The 8,728-nt window shown below is 38.0% G+C and overlaps 1 pseudogene; it reads left to right on the top strand.

Moving 5' to 3' along the window:
• The first annotated feature begins 655 nt into the window (after positions 1-655).
• LOC107709958 (E3 ubiquitin/ISG15 ligase TRIM25-like) lies at positions 656-3,024 on the top strand (annotated as a pseudogene).
• Positions 3,025-8,728: the final 5,704 nt, after the last annotated feature.

The raw sequence follows: 8,728 nt of genomic DNA on the forward strand, positions 1-8,728 counted from the left end.
GCAGCTCTATTCTGGAAAAGGGGGCGGGGAGCAGCAGCTCATGCATTTAAAGAGACAGGCCCGAAAAACAGCGTGTTTCTGCTTCCACTCAAAATAGGCATTTTCAAAATGATATAATAAATGATCTATGGAGTATTTTGAGCTGAAACTTCACACACACATTCTGGGGACACCAGAGACTTATATTACATAGTGTAAAAAAGAGCATAATATGTCTCCTTTATAACTCTCATTAACATTTGATCAGCGCCCCCTCCTTTGTTTCCACTTCAACCTCTGATGAGGTGTACAGAAACACCTGTCTGAAACACATTCATGTTAGACAAAGGGAAAACATTCATGGGTAATGAAAGAACTGTAAATTTGGACACAATCAGGTTTTCTGCCCCGCAGTATAAGTAGTAATTAGGATGAAGTATTACTGCAGTTTTCAAGTATGTCTTGCTTCTGTGTAACTCTTATTCTATGAGGGTCTGTCTGAGACTGACATCTAGTGGACTTTTTGTTATGTGAAGTTACAGACTTGCAGGCAAACCAGTTTTACACGTCATTTAAACACAGCACCAGGAAACAGGAAATTAGTTTAAGGAAGGAATCTTAAGTGTAGTTGAGCTGTTGTATGTTTGTCTGTTTCACTCTGTATATATTCAGTAACATGGCAGAAGCCAGAATTTCAGTGGATCAAAATGAGTTTATCTGTCCAGTGTGTTTGGAACTCCTGAAAGATCCAGTTGCCATTCCCTGTGGACACAGTTATTGTAAGAGCTGTATTACAGGCTGCTGGGATCAGGAGGACCAGATGAGAGTATAGCTGTCCTCAGTGCAGACAGACCTTCAGTCCAAGACCTGCTTTAGGTAAAAACACCATCCTGGCTGAAGTGGTGGAGAAACTGAAGAAGACTAAACTTCCTGCTGACTGTTATGCTGGAGCTGGAGATGTGCAATGTGATGTCTGTACTGGAAGAAAATACAAAGCCGTCAAGTCCTGTCTGGTGTGTCTGAACTCTTACTGTCTTACTCATCTTGAACAACATGAGAGTTTCTTTAAAGAAAAGAAACACAATTTGACTGATGCCACTGGATGACTGCAGGAGATGATCTGCTGTGAACATGATAAACAGCTGGACATGTACTGTATTACTGACCAACAATGCATTTGTGTACTGTGTACAAAATATGAGCATAAAAACCACAACATTGAATCAACTGCAGCACAGAGGACAGAGAAACGGGTATGAACTTAAAGGGATAGTTCACCCAAAAAAGAAGAAGAAAAAAAATCTGTCATCATTGATCTGGTTTTTTTTTTATATCTAGTTTGAGAGTCAATAGAGTCAAAAAATTCCAAGCTAAAAAAAAAGGACATATAACTCCAGTTGGTTAATCCAAGTCTTCTGAAGCAGTGGAAAACTTAAGTCTCTCAAATCAAATCAGCTCATGTGTACAGAGCCTAAATCAAATATGGTAGGGGTGTCCAACTTTGCTCCTGGAGGCTCAACATCCTGCAGTTTTGTATGGCAGTACAATACAGAACATGGTTGATGCTGAGAGAGCTATATCATAAGCTGCAAAAGAGAAATTAATGTGGTCTTGTGTGTGATTTGAGGGTGAGTAATTTTGGGGTGAACTATCCCTTTATATCTAGGTAATGATGAAATAATACTGACACATTTTGTGTTAATTCATAATCTAATTTCAGAAAAATAAATCATTTCGGCTCACCATTAATATTGGATTAATATCAGTTGTTTCCATTATAGTAGTTTTAACATTTACTGTAATTTATTTGTCCTCCAGAAACAGTTAAAGGACACGCAGAGAACCTTCCATCAGAGAATCCAGCAGAGAAAGAAATATCTTAAGCAGCTGAGAGAGGATGTGGAGTCTCATAAGGTGAGTGCAGAGAAAAAAAGACGTTTAAGAGGTCTCAGTTTGGACACTCATCCAGTGTTGGAGCTCTTTCAGTTCCACTGAAGCCCACTGTGTGATTATGATGTGTTTACTAACAGCGCTCTGCAAAGACAGCAGTGGAGGACAGTGAGAAGATCTTTACTGAGCTCATACGCTCTATTGAGAAAATCCGATCTGAGGTCACACAGCAGATCAGAGATCAGGAAAAGGCTGCAGTGAGTCGAGCTGAAGGACGATTGGAGCAACTGGAGCAGGAGATTGCTGATCTTAAGAGGAGAGACACTGAGCTGGAACAGCTTTCACAGTCACAGAATCACATTCATTTCCTGCAGGTAACCAAGATCTAGAAGAACTTCCTGCTATGATAGAAGACCCAAACATTTCACGAGAGCAAAATGAGCAGCTGACTGGAATAAAACTGTTCGTCTGTAACTCGCTGATGAATTTGAGCCCTGGCAGGAAGTGAGGATGTATATTAGCAATGCTTTGGTGTACTGAAACCAGACAAAACCTGACATAGAAACTGTGTTCTAAAGGTTCACGTAGGGTTTCAGGACAGTGCCACTAACCAATGAAAAGTTATAAATAATGATCACTAGTAGATTTTAAACTGCTTTTCAGTTGCAAATCTACTTACTTATGCAATGTGCACACCACTGATGTGCTTGGCCTGTTACATGGACATTTATGTTCCAAGCAGATGTTTTATCATCCAAACTATTTCCTTCACATATAGTGTGTAGCGAATGCTAAAATGTGTGGCTCTAATGTCACATAATGAAGATTAGAAGAAAGTGCTGGACTGAGGTGAATTACTAAAGATAAGCCAAGTCAGCAGGAGTCACACAAATCTGATAGTAATGCAGGTTATTGGGTAAAGTGTGGAGCTGATGGATTGTGATATCTGTTTACTAGAGTTTCCAGTCTCTCTCAGCACCTCTCGAATCTACAGACGTGCCCATAATTCCCTTCAGTTCTCTCTGTTCCTTTGATGGCGTGAGAAAATCCATCTGTCATCTGAGGGACAAACTGGAGGATGTCTTCAAGGAGGAACTCAAAAAGATCTCTGAAAGAGGTGGAGATTCATCTGAACAAATATTAGAAATGTCTTAAGAATAGATTAAAGGGTTAGTGCACCCCAAAATGAAAATTCTGTCATTAATTACTCACCCTCGTGTCGTTCCAAACAACTCGGGGGAGAAGAATTGTTAAATAAATTGTTATTTTTGTTGAGCCACTGATGTCACATGGCCTATTTTACCGATGTCCTTGCTACGTTTCTGAGTCTGGGAACATTACAGTTGCGTTGCTGTCTATGGGAGGGTCAGAGAGCTCTCAGATTTCATCAAAAATATCTTAATTTGTGTTCCGAAGATGAACAAAGGTCTTATGGGTTTTGAACGACATGAGGGTGAGTAATTAATGACAAAATTTTCATTTTGGGGTGAACTAACCCTTTAATAGATTTATCTTGACATGACAGTGACACTGTTCACGTCTGTTGATTTTCATAGTCACATCCACCAACATGATTCCCTGGACCAGGAATGATTTCCTTCAGTGTAAGTCACTAAGAGAGCATGCAGAAATCCTCACTGAGTATATTCATGAACTTCCTTTAGAATGTGAATGAAAACATGATAGAAGAGTTCAGCTGATAATTTAAAAGATGATCTGGTGAAATATTAAACAAAGGCCATTAAGAGTTCAAATACATTAAAAGAAAAAAACAGATTCATAATTGCTGATTCTAATGTGTTTTCTCTCCATTAGATTCCCATCAGCTCACTCTGGATACAAACATAGTAAATTAATTCTTCTGTCTGTCTGAGAATAACAGAGTCAAATCAAGTCACCTTTATTTATATAGCACTTTTAACAATACAGATTGTGTCAAAGCAACTGTACAGCATTAATTAGTGGAAAAAGTGGTATCGGTGCATCCCTACTTTAGAGTGATCACAGTTACTGACACAGAGCAGTCGTATCCTGATCATCCAGACAGATTTGATGTGTGTCAGGTGTTGTGTAGAGAGAGTGTGTGTGGACGCTGTTACTGGGAGATTGAGTGGAGTGGGATGTGTGTGTGTCTATCAGTCTCATATAAGAGCATCAGCAGGAAGGGAGAGGGTATTGAGTGTGTGTCTGGAGGTAATGATCAGTCTTGGAGTTTGTTCTGCTCTCCCTCCAGATGCTGGTTCTGGCACAATAACTTAAAGACTGTTCTCCCTGTAGTGTCTCGCCATAGAATAGGAGTTTATGTGGATCACAGTGCAGGAACTCTGTCCTTCTACAGCGTTTCTGACACAATAAGCCTCATCCACACAGTCCAGACCACATTCACTCAGCCGCTCTATCCGGGGTTGTGGCTTTATTATGGATCATCAGTGAAACTGTGTGATATAGCAGAATAGATTCTATAGAGACTGTGGCCATTATATTATAAGCTGCATGATAAAACAGTAACAGTGAGATGTTATAGAGTCACTCATTTTCTCCTCATTATATTAATACTACAGCAGAGTTTTTGTCACTAAAATTACATTTCAGAATAGCCTAAATGTGTGTAATAAATTCTCATACAGACAATCAGTGTGAGTGTGAGTCATGCTGCGTTTGCATGTGTGTCTGTGCTTTTCGCAAGTTTCCTGTGTGTTGACGGAAATCACATTAATTTTTTATTGTTTTATTTTATCACATAAATCTTTTTCACTAATATTATAAAAAAAAAGATTTCAGTTGAAATTATCACACACTGTCTTCACTAAAAAAAGATCAACCTACAGATCAAAACAATAGTTTCTCATCAATTATAACTGTGACCAAGAATAACCCACACACTTTTACTAATTGTAAAAACTTCTTGCTCACTTACCAGGAAATAATTTGGAATACATTTTTCATTGTTGGTGTAAATGCTGGTTAAATGGTAGCTCTAAATGTCCTGTTAAGTTACACAATAAATGCCCACACAGCAAGTGGAGTCAAGTCAAGTCACCTTTATTTATATTTATATAGTGTGTGTGGAACCGTGACAGAACGACTGACCAAAACAGTAAGCGGCGCTCCTTCTTCCGTGTTTTGTTTTAGTTTTTTGAACAGTCTTTTGGTTTTCCTTTTTCTCCCCTGTTCGTTTCCGCGGTACGAAGACCGCCCTTCTGTGAAGCGTGCCGGCCGTGCCGTTGTCAAGCGCCAGCCGGGGCTTTCTCCAGCCCGCTGACCGGGCCGAAGTCAAGCCTGTCAGCCGGGGCTATCTCCAGCCCGCTGACCAGGCGGGAGGGGGGGGGAGTAATGTCAGACTCTGGGACAGGTTTTGTGTGTGTCTTGGTTCCCTATGTGCTCCGTCATCTAGTTTCTCTGTCTCGTGTTTTGAGTTCATTGTTCCCAGGTGTTTCCAATGTTAATTGTCATTAGTTCCAGGTGTCTCTTGTCTTCCCTTCATCAGTTCTTGTGTATTTAAAGTGTGTTCTTGTCCTTTGTCAGTCGTTAAACGTCATCCTGATGTGTCGAGTCCTGTGATCCCAAGCCTTTGTTCAATAAACCCTTTTGAGTTACTTTACTCCGTGTCTCCTCGCTCCTTCGTTCCCGTGTTCCTCGTGTGTGTGGAACCGTGACACTGACTTTTTGAATTAACATTAAAACTTTTCATGTTTCTTGTGGAAATGTGTTTAATTTGTTCTTGCATTTGATTAATTATTCATACATTTCAGGTTATTGGAGCGATTAAATGTATAACATGTTGAGTCGGTCATTTTAACCCATTAAAAGCAGGGTTTTATTCAGACTTAAAATAAAGTTTCTTTATTTTAATTTAATTTTTAATTTAATTTATTTTTTTAAATGCTGTATCAACACGGAATACATGATTGTGGAAGTATGCCATAAATGTTTGTACTTGAATTTTGTTCAAGTAAAAAATAAAATAAAATAAACAATTATAATTTGGATGATGATCGTGCGCCGGAGAGCTTGGTCTGTGGAAGAAACAACGTGGTGACAAAGGTACTTTTATGTAGCCTCGGCCTACTTTAGAAAATGAAAATGATGACAATTATGATAACGTTATATCGCTATGCATGCTTGTGTTAGCTAAGGGGTTATTGATGGTATTGACGACCATAAATAATTTGGTTTGTCATACTTGATTTATGTTTATAATTATTAAAATAATAACGATTTGAAAAGAGAAAACATAACATCATTGTACATTTATTATTTTTAGTGACTTGAAACTCTCCTGTCTCTTAAGAAATACAATAAAGTTTTTATTGTCATAGCGAATATTTTACCATTTTATTTTAAAACATTTTTTGAAGGGGTTCTAAAACGCAATACGTGGAATATTCGTTTGACGTCACAGCTCAGGATGAATGGGGCGGGAAAATGTCTTGTCTTTAGTATTGTTGCGTAATAACGTTCACTTTGACTCTTCAGTCTGCACGCGAGTAATTTCAACTCTGCGTTTTATTCCTTTATTTTGAACCCGGACAAATTAGGCGGTTTTCAAAAAGAGTTGGGTAGGTACACGTTGAAGTCTATAATATAAAAGCATGTCATTGTGACATCAAATACATAAAAGATAACAAATAAGTTTATTGTCCATATATCTAGGCCTACATTCTAGCAGACAGCTGTGTTAACACCCACTACCATTTCTAGTTTTTATTTAATCTAAACATAAACAGTGTCGATCAAGTAAATATTACAAAATAGACACCTTGAACATTTAATTCATTATTACAGTTTATTCACTATAGTAAAAAAAAAATGGTAATAAAATATGACAAGATCTCAGAGTTAAACTGTCAGAAAAAATTAATCTTAATTATGTCAGATATGGGAGCACGAAAAAGACGTGCCCACGTTGTAAGGCCATTATCAATGTGGCCTTCAAAACTTGTCCTGCATGCAAGACTTTCCAGCCATACAGGGCAAAACTAAAGAAAAAAAGGGAAAGATTTCATTTAATGAAATCCGATTGGGCTGCTTCCATACAAAAAAACTGCAACAGGACTGTTGTTGTTAATAGCAGTTATTGTTTGGTAAGTGTTTAACTGCAGGTTCGTAAAGATAAGTGACCACAGGTTGTAATAACGTTTTATAATAAGAGCGGTACTGGTGGGTTTCCACGGGAAATTCGAGCATGTAACCGTTTGTCTTTGCATCATTACGTCACGTCTGTAAACAGAAAGGAAGGAGTCCCAGCTAGTAGACTATGCATATAGGATGCTGCTGGTAGCGGATCATTTATAGCCTTTTCTCACAGCAGCTGAAATAATGAAACTTATCATTTTGATGGCGGACTGTAATCCAGAAAGGTCCAAATGACAATCATCAGTGACAACTGGAGATTCACCCGTAGTCAAAAGCAAAAGACTTCGGACTGCGGAGTGGCTACAGAAATTGAAATCTACAGATAACGCTTATACACACTAAATACATAGTCACGCAATGCTTATGTTGTTAACATTAACAATTTGAGAACAAAGTATAACAACAATAATAATTTGCACGGTTTGATGCGATATGAGCTAAGCGATCGTTAGATTTAATCACCATTGGCAGTGCGATTTATTGTAGGCTAATGCTTTTTCCCTCAGTTGGTGAGAACAAAAGTGGCAGACATGTTACTTACTTGTTCAGATTACATTTTCCAGTGAAAATTCCTACTTCAAGACTACAATCTGTGATTCCGAAGTACAGTATCCACACCGGTATGGTGATTGACAGCAAACATTAGATTCATCCGCGCTGAGGAGCCGTGCCGAAGCACAACGCACGTAAAGATAATAATTCTGCATATAACTGCAATTGCAGGTTTCAAACGGAGATGGCGACAAAGAGGCAAATCTTACGGACAGCAGCGTTAAATTTATGATAATTTTCTATCGATAGGAGGCAGCAACAAGTACATACTTACTGTCAACTGCCCACTGTCTCACATCAGTGACCCATTGTTGCAGTTCCTCATCAGACCTTTGCGTGCACTTCTTTATAGCCTACATGTCCTCCTTGACTTCCTTAGTCTTTTGGATAGTCTCAAAATTATGAGACGCATAATTAATGGAAAGTCACACAAACCGTCAGCAATACTGAATGTATTAGATACTATGTATGTACAACTTATGGAACTTCAGTCAGTTAAAATGTAACCTTCATTGATGAAATCTTTATTTATACTTACCTTCAAGTACTTGTGCAGGTTTCTTTTTTTTTTTTCGCTCATTCCATCCCCTGGCATGCAATGTGATCATATCTACTCGTGCTGTAATGATAAAATAATTAAGTGTGCTTTTCAGCTAGTGGTTAGTCAGTCACCAATATGATGAATGAAAGAAAAAAATTAACAAGCAAACTGTTTTAACAATTATAAAACTACCAAACATGGAGCACTGTCAAAAAGGACCACTTACCAGCCTTACTCATGTATTTTGTAGTTACACTGTAAAATCCAATAGTTTACCTTACTTAGCCCTTTGGTTGGGCACTTGGAACTTAGTTTGTGTTAGTATAATTTTCTTTCTGTTAACGCAGTAATGCATCATGAAGTCAGAGTTATTTGATTTCAAGGGGAGAAAAGTAATAAATAGGTTGCTTTTAGAAGGTGATCTATCTTCTAATTAAAGCACTAGTGTATTTTGTGTGTGTTTATTAATGAGCTTTTTCAAATTTCGTTTTTCATAAATACCTTGAGATGCTTTTAATTGGGTTTATATAATCCTTAAATAGTGTGTGGTAATATGCTAAAGTCACACACAGACTTAAACATTCAGCACGTGAATCACAACAATGGTAACAATTCAATTTCATTTATTTT

Source organism: Sinocyclocheilus rhinocerous, unplaced genomic scaffold (assembly GCF_001515625.1).
Source record: "Sinocyclocheilus rhinocerous isolate Xijiao unplaced genomic scaffold, SAMN03320098_v1.1 scaffold2132, whole genome shotgun sequence".
NCBI lineage: Eukaryota > Metazoa > Chordata > Actinopteri > Cypriniformes > Cyprinidae > Sinocyclocheilus > Sinocyclocheilus rhinocerous.